A 15,233-nucleotide genomic window follows, 5' to 3' on the forward strand; every position below is an offset into this window, starting at 1 on the left:
TCTGATAGCCAGAGATGCAAGCTGTCTCTCACACTTTTTCAGAACAGCAGCATGCTAAGAACAGTTCAGAAATTAATGCAGGTGAACAGTGCCTTGGACTCCAGTTAACAGCATGAGGAAAAAGGTGTGAGAGTGCAGAAGGCAACTGTTTTTGAATACATTCAACTTTAAAACTGATTCTGTTGATGGAAACACAGCTTAAAAAAAAAACACTGCCCTGGACTGAAGATGAGGGTAAACTTTGTTTTCCTGCCCCCATCACAGAAAGGAGCTGTCCTCTCCCCTCCGACACCGAGCTCTTGTGGTTTGCGTTTGGAGAAGCAAACGCCACAAGCTTTTGAGCAGCTTTGTCGGAAATGTCACAGGAAGCCGTTCTGTGCCGTTTGGCCTATAAAGATTAGCCCTTTCTGCCAAGCAGTTCAGCTTCTGTCAGCAGCTCCGAGGGAAAGAATAATAGTCTGAAAGGCCTTGCAGTTCCTCCAAAGCATGAGGAATTCACGAGATTGAGGAGCGGGAGAATGAACGGGTGAAATGTCGACGAGCTTGAAAAAGAGTCACCTCATCCGAGGGAGAGGAAAACGGTAAGTTTCCAGAAATGAGATCTTTAAAAAGTGTTTAAATGCTTTCCCAATGGCAATATATTTAAACAAATAGGTGTGTATAGTTTGAAGACAGGAATATTGTTTGACTGTGGTGGATACGTAAGCAAGTACCTGTATTTGAGCATTTACTTCCTGGCACTTTATTCCTAAAGAACATGACTGTTTCCCAACTGCAAACCCTTTTTTGATCACCATGGTTGGATTGACCACATGTTGGTGGTAGGTGTGTGAGAAGTCCTTGACATTTTAAATATAAAATGAAGATTTCTTGTTGGGGAAGTATTTTCATGGTGGGAAAAGCAGCTGGGTGTGTTGAAATAAAGGAATAAAATATTATGATCATGCCACTAGCGTTTTTGCTGGCAGCCTGCTGATATACCTGTCAGGCTCAAGTGCCAAAATTTTATGGATCGTTTTAAAATATTTATTGGTCGCCCTTGTGCTTTACAGTTCTCGAGGCAAAAATGTAAAAAAAAAACCCGTAACAAGCATTTAAGAATAAAAATATATGGGCCTCTGGTGGTGGAATGACAGTTGCTTGGATGGTGGCTCCCCAGCCCCTCCTCCAGGGGTGAAGAGCCTTCAATGTCCTGAGGGCGACGCAGGGAGGAGCCATGTCTTCTTCTTCCTCTGATGGTAGAATAGCCGTGGCTTGGATGGATGGCTCCCTCCCTTGTTGAGAAGTCTTCAATGTCCTAGGGGCCATGCGGAGAAGAAACTAGGTGCTCTTCTGCCTCTGATGGCAGAATGGCAGTTGCTTGGATGGCAACTCTCTTGTTCCTCCTCACAGAGCAAGAAGTGTTCCAAGTTTAAATTCCTTCCCTCTTCAAAAAAGAAGCCATGACTGCATAAGAAGTTGTATGCCACAGAGGAATCATCACCCTGGCCTTAATCCTTATCTTGTAGGTTTAAAATATTTAGGACTAAGAGCAGAACCACAAGTGACAAAAGGCACAGATTGGACACTTGTCAGCTTCCCTCATGTTTTGATGGGAAATGTAGCTTGGCGGAATGTTGGACAAGTGACAGTTGAAAAGTCCATTGGACAGCAGTCGGAGAGCGAAGCTGCGAGACCAGGATGCCTACATTTCCCATCAAAACTTGAGGGAAGCTGACAAGTGTCCAATCTGTGCCTTTTGTCACTTGTGGTTCTGCTCTCTGTGCCTTCTCCCATCTGCCCATAGGGGACTAAGAAAGCCAGTTTGGTGGTGGTTAAGAGCGCGGGACTCTAATCTGGAGAGCCGGGTTTGATTCCCCACTCCTCCACTTGAAGCCAGCTGGGTGACCTTGGGCTAGTCACCGCTCTCTGGAGCTCTCTCAGCCCCACCCACCTCAAAGGGTGTTTTGTTGTGGGGATAATAATGACAGTTTGTAAACCGCTCTGAGTGGGCATTAAGTTGTCCTGAAGGGCAGTATATAAACCTGTTGTTGTTGTTGTTGTTAATTCATTTGCGGGCCACTGTGGTGTAGTGGTCAAAGTGCCTAGATCTTGGGAGACCCAGGTTCAAATCCCTATCTTGCTGTGGAAACTTGCTGGGCAACACTGTGCCTATTCCTCTCTCACACCTTTAACCCACCTTAGAAGGGTATTGGTGAGAACAAAGCAAGGGGGTATATAGGCCACTCTGAGCTCCTTGTAGAAGGGGTAGGTTAGATCTCAAAGCATGCCTCTCTCCACCGCAGCCAGGGAGTTATCCATGTGATCCTCCAGGCAAAGTTTCTCCCCTATGTAACCTCTACCTCTGCACGGCCTCTGCACAGCCTTTTTGTATTACTATACCTCACTGAAAACCATGTGTTGGGAAAAGGGTTATAAATGTAAGTATATCCTATCAATTCTTCAGCATATCCGCCAAATTATTTTCCAGCTCTGCTCCTGTTAAAAATAAATAATGACTTGAAGAGCTGAGACTAATTTGCATGCTTTAGGTGCTTCTGTTTACATGGAAGATTTACAAGCATCATAAAGCTGGGCTCTTTCGACAGATGAGCTTTAAATGGATTTAGTATCTTATGAACTGGATAATTGTAATGACATGGAAGGTGTCATTGTTTGAGATGAGCCTTTGTATCCATGAGAGGTTTTGTTTCATTGTTAAAATACTATGAGCAGAGTAAGGGGGGGGGGAGACGCGAGCACTGCAGGTGTAAGAAAATGAATTATAGTCATTTTAGAAACCATGCTTTTAGTTTTTGTTTTCATCTTGTATTTCAGTTGAAATTTTTCAGATGAGGAATTGGATCTCAAATCATAGATCAGTCCTTCAATTGTTATTTCTCTCTAGATCATTTGGAACAGATTTTTTTGTGTGCGGAACAAAAAATCCACCTCAAACAATTGATAAAGTGCCTTGAAAGTGCATTATCCAACGTGTGCGGAATCAGCGGGAGTCTCCCACATCCAAGGGACCCCAGTGATGTGTCAGACATTGGCCATTTCCACACACACTGAATAATGCACTTTCAATGCACTTTAGCAATCCTTTGGAAGTGGATTTTTTGTTCCGCACATGGGAAAGCAGTTCCAAATGTCCACTAAAGAGTATTGAAAGTGGATTATCCAACGTGTGTGGAAGCAGCCATTGACAGTATTTTAACAGTCCAGGTTAAGCACATTTAAGAACTGGCCCTGAAGGTTACTGTAATCGATCAGGAAATCTGCAAGGACAGTGATAATTTCTTCACTGGGTAACAAAGTATAACCTTCCAGATTTTTAAAGCAGTCATTCGCACCACTACCATAAGGGAAGGCAAGTCAACTGCTTGAATTTTGGCCACCATTAAGGGAAACCTATAGACTTAGACCCTACATCTTGGGGATTGTAAATATTTTAAAATGTAGTAGAGGGAGAGACAATTCAACAGACATAAAATACAGCCATTTGAGGAGGGGACTTCTGGCCTAGGACATACTGATGTGTCCCTGTATATAAAAAGAATTGTCTTTTCTGATCAGAGCCAAATCTGCTTTTCTAAACGTTTGCAAAATAAAGGGAGGGTGGCAGAAGTTCAATTTTTTCCCCATGGGAGGGGGCATCTCTAGTTTGGCTATCCTCAATAAATAATACAAGTGGACTGTGGCTTGGGCATTTTTAAAAATTTAGAACATGTATTAATTACCTTCAGCCAAAAAATCAGGTCCACTTAAAATGTAAGATAAAAAGAATGTGTAGCGTAAGATCAGAAAAAGAATGAAAAGTTTTAAAATATCACAGTGTCAAGACAGACCCCCCTCCCAACAATGTCCCCATAAACAATACTATCCATTAAAACAAGCACTAAAACAATACTATCCATTAAAACAAGCACTAAAACAATACTATCCATTAAAACAAGCACTAAATCATAGGCCCTCTTGTAGAAGCAGGTCATTAAAGCTGTACCAAAGCCCTAGTGTAGAAATGACCACTCAACATGTTAGGATATGCCAAATGAGGAGCAATAGCTCCCTCGGGTCCTAGCTAGCTAAATATGAGACAAGGAAGCCCTGGGGTGGACCGTAGGGGTAGCGAGAGGCCAAGCCCCATAGTACTCGGCATCTCCAAGTTCACTTAAAAATGCACCAAAACAGGTGGTAGCTATAATATGGCTGGTCCGGTCCAATAAATTAAGCCAAAAGTTCTATTACGGTTCATATTCCCACAGTGCATGTGCGGTATGGGCGGTATATAAATTGAATAAATAAATAAAATAAACATGGTGCCTATGTGTGATGTGCCCTTTTACTTCTCCAGAATAAGCCTACCTCTTTTCCTAGTTTAAGGGTCACACATCCAAAGAGAGGCCAAGCCCCACTGGGGTACAACCCTCTAAGAGCCTTTGTTTATCTTGGCCCTTCTCAAAAAAGATTCCATGCCAATCTTCCAGCTCCATTTCCCACAAGGACAGAGGGAAAACTAGCACACTGCGGTATATTTTTGCAAACCAACTCTGGGAGGGTTCTTTAAAGTGTTCTTTGCCATTTCCAGGAGCCCCTTTTATTTATTTTATTCAATTATTTATTGCCCAGTGTCTCGCTTATTTGGGTTAGTCTTAATAAAAGACCCAATTTTAGCCCCCACTCTGCCATGGAAGCTGGCTGGGTGACCCTGGGCCACTTTCTCTCAGCATAACCCACCTCACAGGCTTTTTAGTTTCAGGTAGTAGCCCTGTAGTAGAGCAGCAAGATTCGGTCCGGTAGCACCCTAGAGAGCCAACTAGATTTCCAGGGTGTGAGTTTTAGAGGGAGCGTTGACGCTCCAAAGCTGGAAATCTAGTTGGGTCTCTAGGGTGCTACAGGGTCTGAATCTTGCCTCTCACAGGCTTGTTGTGAGGAAAAAATGGAGGAGGGGAGAACAATGTTGTATGTTGCTTTGGATACCCCAAGAGAGGAAAGCGGGGTATAAATACTTAATTAAACGTGCATTGTTTGAACGGTTGCCAACTCCGGGTTGGGAAATCCCTAAGCGGAGCTAGAAGGCACAGGATTTGTGGCAGGGAGGGGCCTCCGTGGCGTGCAAGGCAGAGTCCCCTCTCCAAATCCGCCTTTATCTCCGGAGGAACTGATCCCCGCCGTCTGGAGAGCAGTCGGGATTCCGGGAGATCTCCAGGCTGCACCTGGGGGTTGACAACCGTGGGCTTCCCCCTTTGGAGAAACACGGCCCCCTACCGGGGGCCTACCGGGGCTGCGCTCACCCCAGGGCGCCCTTCCTCCTCTCCCCCCACCGCCCGCTCCAGGCAGCGGCGTCCCCCTCGGAGGGGCCCGAGGAGACCTTAGATCCGCGTCACTCTCGCGCTCCCGCCGGGCCGCCTCTGCCAGCGCGGGCAGCCCTCGAGGCCGGGCTGGGGCGAGCGATGCCCGAGCGGCCTAGGGAGGCGCGCCCTGCTGGCCGGCAGGCGGGGCCGGAGGAGGCGAGGCCGGGCGGCGGTTCCCCCTTCCTCTGCCGCGCCCGTGCCTGGTCGGCTGGCCAAGCGGGGGCGGCGGGCTTCGCGGCAGGTGAGAGCGGGCGGGCGAGCCGCGGGCGAGGGAAGCCTGCCCGGGTCGGGTGGAGGAGGCGCGGCAGGGAGCGGGGAGGGGGCGTCCCGGGCGGGCGGGCGGCCCTCCGCCGGCGAGCCGGGGCTTGGGCGTTGGCCCAGGAGAAGCCGCGGCTTTCGCCCGAAGCGCCTTTGAGCCTCTGCTTCGCTGGGGATCTAAATGGTCGCCCTTCGTTTTGGAGCGAGAGAACCCGAAGCAGGCGGGGCGGCGTCGCAAAGACTTCGGACCCCGCTTTCCTTCCCACTTGGGCGCAGAAGTCCCTCCGGATTTGCAGACACGTGTCAGTCTGTTTTCTGCTTCGTTTCTCCCCGATGGAGACCCGAGATGAAGTTATCAGAGGCGGTTTAGGGCGGTGCCTTTCTCGGCCCTGGCAGCCGCTGCGCCCTTTGGGGAGGGCAGGAGAATTCCGGGGGGGGGGGGGCGTGGTTTTTAATGTCCAGTTAGGGACAGGAGATCAGGAAGAGCCTTCTTAGTCGGGCCACCCATGTGCCCTGTTGACTGCCGACACACAGGACATGGGCTTGGGCATCGCCTAGTGCCAGTCGCGGATGAGGGTTGCCACTTCCAGGTTGGGAAATTCCTGGAGATTTGGGGGTGGAGCCTGGGGAGGGACCTCAGCTATAATACCACAAAGCCCACCCTCCTAAGTGACCATTTCCTCCAGGGGAAACTACTGTCCAGGGCCTGGAGATCAGTTGTAATTCTGGGAGATCTCCAGCCACCACCTGGAGGCTGGCAACAGTATGTGGTGGTTCCTTGCGCCCAGAACACAAGAAGCTGCTGTCTACTGAGTTCGGTATGGCAAGGTCAGTATTGTCTCTTCCAGGAGCCCCAGTGGGGGCACCATGGCACCCACCAGGTGTTTTTAGAAAGTGGGCAAGGCTTCTGATTGGCCGTTGGAGATCTGATTGGCTGTACAGATTAAAAAACAGCAACACTGCTTCTGTCACAGCTGCCACCTGAGCACGTTTTTAAACAATAGGCTCGCTTCAAATGAGATCCTGTACTCAGAGCTTTTGTCTGAAATATTGAAGAGCTTCTATTAGAGGGATGCATAATCTCACTCCCTGACATTTTGTGGGTGGCTCCGCCTCTTGAGGCAGCCATTTTGTGGTTGCACCTACCACCTGCGTCGGCATTCCAAAGGCGCACACCGGTTAAGTCAAAGTGTCTAGGTTAATTTTTATTCGTTTGCTTTAGCTCAGCCAGAGCAGATTGATTTCCCCATCGCTGCCACCTATCATAATACACCATTTCAGGAGCGCTTTTTAAATCACATTTCTAAAAAAATGTGCCACTTACTCCCCATCCAAGGACGTCCTGCCTGTTCTGTTAATTGTTTTTGTCTTGATTCAGCCAGGAACTTTACAGGCTTAATCAGTCACATGAACACACGAAGCTGCCTTGTATTGAATCAGCCCATTGGTCCATCAGAGTCACTATTGTGTACTCTGACTGGCTGCATCTCTCCAGGGTCTCGGGATCTATCACATCTCCTACTACCTGATCCTTCTAGTTAGCTGCCGGGGATGGAACCTGGGACCTTCTGCATGCCAAGCAAATGCTTTACCCACCAAGCCATGGCACCATCCCCTCACATCTTTTGACTGTAATTAGGGGACCCTAACACAGTGGATAAGAGAAGGGGCTGGAAACGGGATGTTCCTGGTTTAGCATTTACCAGCGTTGAGGGGTTGTCTAGTGGAATCTTCAAAATCCTCGTTTTTTTGCCCAGGACTTTGGTATTGAGGTGGGGTTGCTAACTAACCAGAAAAACTGGCCTAGCCCAGCCGGTTTTCTGACTTTGGGGCTGCTAATGGGGGGGGGGGGGAGTTATTCCCATCCCCTGCAGCTCTTTTTATGCTTGTTAAATATTCCTTTACTCCTCCCAATTCTCCCACACTAATGGTGCAGTGAGCTGTGACCTAGATAGCCTAGGTGAACCCAGTCTCATCAGCTCTTGGAAGCTAAGCAGGGTCGTCCTTTGGTTAGTAATTGGATGGGAGACCTCGAGGGCCAGTGTGCCCATTGGGGCCAGGTAGGCGGTTGCCTCAGGGTGCGGGGCGCTGGAGGAGGCGCTGGGGGCGGGAGCGCATGCCACGGAGCTGCAGCCTCCCAGCCTTCCCACCCTGCACTGCCGCCAGCACAAGTCCCTGGTTGGGCGCAGCAGCCGCAGGCAGGCGTCTGGGGCAGTGCAAGGCAACCGAGTAGGAGAGCTGGGAGGCCACCCGCACACTGTCCCAGCTGCCCACCACAGCAATCGGGCTGGCTTGTGCGCACGCCCGTGATGACATCACACATGATGTCATTACACAGGCTGGTGTGTGCTCATGCGTGCAGGCGCGCGCCCAGCCAGCTGGCCAGCTGTGGGCACCGGAAACCCTGGCACCGCTCCTGGAGACCTCCAACAAAGACCAGGGTTGCAGAGGCCGGCAGTGGCAAACCACCTCTGTTAGTCTCCTGCCCTGAAAACCCCACCAGGGGTCGCCATAAGCCAGCTATGACTTGACGGCAGTCTCCACCACCAAGGGTGCAGGGAACCCAAGTATGTCAGCAACAAACTAGTCTAGAGAAACGGACCGTTCCCTTCTTGTTCTTTTCTCCTCTTCCCTGCAAAAAGAGGCTGGGAAACCCCGTAGATTCTTAGTTGGCAACAGCAGCAGAGAACGAACCACTGGCATCGCTGAATCGCACCTCGACCAGAGACTTGCTAGCTGGGGGCAAGGAAGCCACTCGATCAGTTGCCACATCAGTAACAGTGAGAGATGGTGGTGGTGACAATGACTGCTTACAGTCTTAATGAGATCAATATGTAGGAAGCACTTTCAGTCACTGAAAATTCAATAGCAATGCTAAGTATTAAGTGTAGCTAAGAAATTATGGGTCTCTCCTACATTTTCAGTCTTCTTGGTCCTAAAAAGGAGAGCTTAATCCACTTCTGTGATCTTGAGTAGAGAACCAGCTTACAGGGGTGTTTTTTCTAGGTTACTGCTCCATATAAGGTGCAGATATGTCTTCTCTATGAGCTAAACTACACGAGATTAATTACAAGAGGACACTCGAATGAAGGGAGACACAGTGTTAGCCAGGAAGTGTAGTTTGAATTTCACCTCTCTCGACAGAGCTGGGAAAGAGGGCTCCTCAGAGGGTTTGTTATTTTCTTCTTTGCCTCAGAGAAGGCTGTCAATTATTAACAAACTCTCTGAGGAGCGATCTTTGCCGGCTCTGGAGAGGTGAAATTCAAACTATGCTTCCCAGCTTAACATTGTGTCTTCCTTCACTTGAGCATCCTCATATGTACTTTAGCTCTATGGATTGCCAATAAACACTTTTAGGAAGTAAGCAGCTTAAAATAAAGATGTTTCCTGAACTCTTAATAAAAAAAGATTACTCAACAGCCCCCCCCCCCCATGCAATAATCTCGACAAGGCCTCAGCATCGTGATAGAACTGCCCTGTCATATCCTTTACTCAACCAGATAGCCTTGCTGTCAGAGACGGGAGGAGCTGTTCTTGGTCACACGTCCCCTTTTCTGACGTGTGGCCCAGCATTGCAGAGTGGGGAGTGGGCCGTGGCTCAGTGGGAGAGCATCGGCTCGGCATGTAGAAGCTCCCAGCTTCAATCTCGGGCCTTTCCAGCGAAATCAGTCAGATCGTAGGTAATGCAAAAGGCCCCTGCCTGAGACTCTGGAAAGCAGCTGTCAGTCTGAGTAGGCAGTACTGACCTTGGCCGACCGGTGATCTGGCAGCTTCATGTGTTCATGTGAATGGTTAGTCCAGGAAAGTTTCCCGCTGAATCAAGACAAACAGAACAGGCAGGGCTTCCTTGCATGGGGAGCTAGGAAGCGGCATTGCTATTTGGAGGGTTTAGAAATGTGATTAGAAAAGCACTCCTGATTTGGGGCGGGGGGGACAATCTGCTCCACCTGGGCTAAAACAAAAGACTAGAAGTTAATCTCTACATTTTGACATGAGATTGCAACTGGATTCGGCTAAGGTGAAATCGGTACATGAAACTGTCTTAAGGGAGTCAGGCCAGTATTGCTTAGTTTGCCCGGCAGGAATTTTACTCAAGTCTGTTACAGGAGATCTTTTAATGGAAGATGCTGAAGTTTGAACTGGAAACTGTCTGTCTACAGTGTATTAATGTGCAGCAGCTCTTCCTCCTAAAAGCCTTTGCAGAGCTTTGCCTGCCTTCTTTCAGGCAGGCCTTTGTACTGGACTTTGTGTACAGTACAAAAGTACACAATCTCCAAAAGTACTTTTTTAAAAAAAAAGGCTGAAAAGGGTCCCATGGTAATGTTGGTGCAATGGAAAAAAAACAAACACTTGGATCCAGCTACACAAAATGCACAGTGTTCCATCCTGTGATGCATCTCCTGCCAAGGGACAAAATCACATTTTCTAGAAACAAAATACTGAGGTCCAAGTGCTGGGATTATGCAGTATCTTTGCAGTAGGCGCACAGCCTCAAGGGCAATTGTGTGGATCTGAGCCACAAATTTGCAATGGGCAGTGTGCTGTTGTCCAGGTTTATTAAGGTATTGCATAGAAGTCCCACAGAACTGAAGTCATGGCATGTTCATAAGCCTCCCTGCCATAAAGCCTGGGTGTGACAAGCAAACACAGTCAGATTAATGGGCTGCTGTAGTTCCTCTTCCTTCTTTTTGAACAGCCAGAATCCGAAGTCCAGGTTTTGGTGTATCTATCGTTTGAAGCCCTTCCCTTTCAGAGAGGTATAACCGAAAGAACGCCGAGTTGTGGTTTTTCACCTTCTACAGATAAGGGTTCTTTCCTGCAAGCATGTCTCTTGCAAATCTTGCTTGAAAGGCAACATGATTTTTAAATATATCAGTCTCTAACATCGTTTGAAACCTGTTTGAATACATATCTAACTTTGTCAACGACCAATTAGATTGCTTCTAGATGAGCAACCATTTTAAGTCTCTTTTTTTGATAAGGAGTGTGTTTTGTCTTCTCCCCACCCCCCTCACATTACTGTTGTATAGCAAACAACTATATCTTGTGATATTTGACAAGCTAGTAAAATGGAGCCAGGCAGGGCTCATTTTGAGGGGGAATGCACAGGAACGCAGTTCCGGCAGTTCTTCAAAGAGGTCATGTCAGGTGGCCCCGCCCACCTGACTCGGCCATTTTGGGCCCTTTTCAGCCTGGATTGGGGCCAAAACAGCCTGGATCAGGACTCTGATGAGTGGTGGATCACTCTCCCACTCATCAGCGGCCTGATCCTGACCATTTGGGGCCCATTTTCAGTCATTTTCTGCCCCTTTTTGCCATTTTGGGCCCAATTTCAGCTCTGAATGGCCAGGATTGGGTTCAAAACAGCCAGAATAGGTGATGTCAGGGGGTGTGGCATATGCAAATAAGTTATACTAATGACACACTTCTGGTGATGGCAAGGGGTGTGGCATATGCTAATGAGATGCTAATATGTTCCTCCAGCTCTTTTTCTACGAAATGACCCCTGGAGCCAGGCATCTGCTTTCACCAGTCCTGAGCTAAAAGTAGCCCCTGCTACTGTTAACAAATCTCCCTCACCAACACCAACAGCCAGGTGTTCTCTTCATCACTTTCTATTTTCCGGGTCCCCTGGTGAATTTCTGTCCCTGTTTTTTTGCGATGAGGGTGCCAGAGTGGCTGTTCCTGAGAAGTCAGCTTCCTGTTTCATCTCTTTAAAAGTTAATTCCTAGAGTGGACATTCATGCACCTTCTGTCTTTTCCTTTGCTTTGCTATGACATCTCTGAAACCTGTGATGCTTTTGGAAAGATTACAGCAAAGCTAGAGTGGATGCTGTGTGGATGGGAAAGTCCAGATTCTTCCTGGTCCGGTCCATATTGAGGCCATTTCCTCTGCCCTGGTGCCCTGCTGCCATTCCCTCTACCACATGTGCCACTGGATGGTTTTTCCTTTTTAAATCAGTAATTGACAGATTGCCGTAGGGTTTTAACTCTATAGTGACATTATCAAGTAAAAAAATTAAAAACCAAGAGATCTTCCAGTAGTGTAGGGGATGTTAAAATGGTAGCCGGGGGTGGGGGGACTGGAGCGGGGACACCTGCCTTATGGAAGCCCTCTTGCTGTGAGCTTAATCGGCCATAGTGGCAATGAGAAAACGCAAAGAATCATTGGCCTCTGGAAGACCCTGTGGAAGATCGGTTAAAAGTAATATAGGACAATCAATGCTTTAAGAGCCAAAAGTGGTGTTTATACTTGAGACCCCAATGAGTCCTTCCTCAAAGGCCAAAAGAGCCCTGGAAGGGCCCTTCCCCCTCTCCCTGCCTTTGACCAAGAGAAACCAAGGTTTGAAGGCTGGTGATACTGTTGTGAATGCCTAGCAATGGCTACCGAGAGCATTCATTTCTTAAAGGTACAGGCACTGTTTTTGTTAATTGAGGGGTTAACACTCAACTGGGGAGTTAACACACTTCAGCCTATCAGGGAAGGTGTCTTGGAAAGAACACATGAAGCACTCTTGGGAGGGCAACAGGAGGAAAAACAGAAAGTATCTCAGGAAAAGGAAGAGCTCCAAGTACAGGTAGAGGGCAAGTAAAAGAACTTGACCCTCAGGATTAGGAAAATAGGGAGACATTCTGACCCTTTATTGCTAAGGAATCTGTTCTAGGCCCATCCCATAGATTCATTGCTGACTCTGGGCTATGGGAACAAGAATTACTATCCAAAGCTCCACAGAGGAAAAAAGGAAGTTTCTCAGATCCTATGGATGAGAGGACTTAAGCTTCTGCCCCCCCCCCCAATAGAATGAGATGTGTGGTGGTGATTTGGGACACCCTACTGAGAGGGGCAGAGACTAAAGTGTGCCGACCAGGCCTGTCATGTCGAGAGGTATGTTGTCTGCCAGGCGCATACATGCAGGACGTGACAGAAAGGCTGGAAAGACTCATCAAGCCCACAGATTATTATCCCGTCTTGCTCATCTCTGTGGGAACAAATGATACTGCCCAACACAGCCCAGAACATATTAAAAGAGACTATGAGGCTCTGAATAAAAAGCTGAAGGACCTGGGAGCACAGGTGGTGATTTCGTCACCTTTTCCTATGGAGGGCTGTGGTTTAGGAAGATAGAGAAGAATACTGGAAATAAATAATTGGTTATGCAGACGGTATCATCAGGAAGGGTTTGGTTTCCTGGACCGTGGACTACACTTTCGGGGTGAAGCACTTCTGTTGCATCGCACCTCAGAAGGGTAGGGAAACCTAACACTCGTATGATACCCAGGGCTTTTTTTCATCGGGAATGCGGTGGAACGGAGTTCTGGCATCTCTTTAAAATGGTCACATGGTCGGTGGTCCCACCCTCTGATCTCCAGACAGAGGGGAGTTTAGCTTGCCCTCTGCGCCACCGAGCGGCGCAGAGGGCAATCTAAACTCCCCTCTGTCTGGAGATCAGGGGGTGGGGCCACTGGCCATGTGACCATTTTCGCCGAGGGCAATTTAAACTTTAAAAAACTCCCCCCTTGTTCCAGCTGGCCCAAAGTGCGGTCTTGAGTTCCACCACTAAGTTCCTCCACCTCTTTTCCCAGAAAAAAGCTCTGATGATACCAATTACTAGTATGAGACCAAGAACTCTAATGATGAGTGGGGAGGGGCACATGTGCAGGGACCCATTAATTTGCAGTTAAGGACAAATAGGAAGCACTCAGGAAACCGAAACCACAGATTCCAGTGTCTCTACACTAATGTGCAGAATATGGGGAACAAATAAGAGGAACTTGAAATCTTAATACAGGAAGGGAACTATGACCTAATAGGCATTGCTGAAACTTGGTGGGATGAGGCACACAATTGGAATATTAGGATTGTGGGATACAAGGAATAAGCCAATAAGGAAGGGAGGAGGAGTAGCGTTATATGTCAAGTATGTATATACTAGTGAGGGAATATGGGGATCTGAACATGGAAAGTCAGTTGAGAGCCTTTAGGTAAAAATTAAAGAAGAACAAAATAATAGTGATATTGTGGCAGAGGACTTAGATGAGACACTTCTAGAGGAAATTCTAGAGCAACACAGTTTTCAAAGAGATGGGACATAGTGGTCATAGGAGATTTCAATTACCCTGATATCTGTTGGAAGTCAAACTCTGCCGAAAATGGAAAGTCTAATAAATTCCTAACTTGTCTTGCTGACAACTTCATATTCCAGAAGGTGGAGAAGAAAACAAGAGGGTCTGCTATCCTGGACTTTATTTTCACCAACAGGGAAGGTCTGGTTGATGAGGTAAAAGTAGACACCCTGGGTGACCATATAATTTTGGAGTTTACAGTCTTGGGTAAGGGAAAAGCTGAATGTAGTGAGACATGGTTTGGATTTTAGAAAAGCTAATTTTAACAAGCTCTATGATTTGTTGGGTAGAATCCCAAGGTCAGGAATACTCAAGGAGAAAGGAGTTCAAGATGGATGGAAGCTTTTTAAAAGCAAGATATTGAAGGCCCAATCCCAAATTATTCCAATGAGAAGGAAAAAATGGGAGGAACCTATAGGAGCCAGGGTGGTTCTATAAACAGCTTTCTAAAGATCTGAAAATTTTAAAAAGACACATTTAAGAAATAGAAGGAGGACTGTATAACCAAGGATGAATATAAACAAATTTCCAGTGCTCATACAGAGAGTGTTAGGTTAAAGCTCAATATGAGCTAACATTAGTGAGAGATGCTAAACACAACAAAAAAGGATTCTTTGGTTATGTTTGGAGCAAGAAAAAAGTGGGTAATAGGGCTCACTGCAGGGAGAGGAAAGTCAGTTTTAATAGATGATAAAGAGACTGCAAAACTGCTCAATTATCTCATTGCCTTGGTCTTTTTTTAAACAGGGAACTCTGCTCAATCTGGCAAAAAGAGAACACATCATGAAGGAATTGTAGCCTAGGATAGGCATTGGGGTGATACAAAAACACCTAGCTTCTTTAAATGAAATCAAGTCCCCAGGGACAAATGAATTGCATCCTAGGATACTAAGGGAACTCGATGTAATTGTAGAGCCTCTGTCTATCATCTTTAAGAATGGGTGAATTCTTAAAGAATTCTTGGTGAATGGGTGAAGTGCTAGAAGATTGGAGGCAGGCAAATGTCCCCATCTTCAACAAGTAACTATCAACCCATCACTTTGATGTCCATACCTGGAAAGGTTTTGGAACAAATCATCAGCCAGTCCTTGATTGTCTAGAAAAGACAGCTGTGATATTTAAGAGCCAGCACAGGTTCCTCAAGAATAAGTCACGTCAGACTAAACCTCTCCTTTTTTTGAGAGAGTTACTACTTTGGTGGATCAGGAGAATGCTGTGGACATAGTTTATCTTGGTTTTATTAAGCCTTTTGACAAGGTTCCAAATGATATTCTTGTTGACAAGTTGGTAAACTGTGGCTTGGATCCTACTGTTGTTCCGTGGATTTGTAACTGGTTGACAGATCAAACCCAAAGAGTGTTTGTAAATGGTTCTTCATCCTCTTGGAGAGGAGTGACAAGTGGAGTGCCTCAGGGATCTGCCCTGGGCCCTGTGTTGTTCAACATCTTTTTAAATGACTTGGATGAAGGAATAGAGGGGATGCTTATTAAATTTGCAGATGATACTAAATTGAGA

At 47.0% G+C, this 15,233-nt stretch overlaps 1 protein-coding gene across 3 annotated transcripts in view; it reads left to right on the forward strand.

Annotated features, from left to right (window-relative positions):
* Positions 1-394: 394 nt before the first annotated feature.
* Positions 395-15,233, forward strand: part of OTULINL (OTU deubiquitinase with linear linkage specificity like) — a 34,077-nt gene continuing 19,238 nt past the window's right edge. Inside the window, exons 1-2 of one of the 3 annotated variants that reach the window (XM_054984588.1) lie at positions 5,494-5,577; positions 6,281-6,422. The gene's annotated coding sequence lies outside the window, so the exon portion shown is untranslated. Of the gene's footprint in view, positions 582-5,493; positions 5,578-6,280; positions 6,423-15,233 lie in introns of those variants that run through there. The other 2 variants (XM_054984589.1, XM_054984590.1) reach the window with 2 other exon arrangements.

Source organism: Eublepharis macularius, chromosome 7 (genome assembly GCF_028583425.1).
Source record: "Eublepharis macularius isolate TG4126 chromosome 7, MPM_Emac_v1.0, whole genome shotgun sequence".
NCBI lineage: Eukaryota > Metazoa > Chordata > Lepidosauria > Squamata > Eublepharidae > Eublepharis > Eublepharis macularius.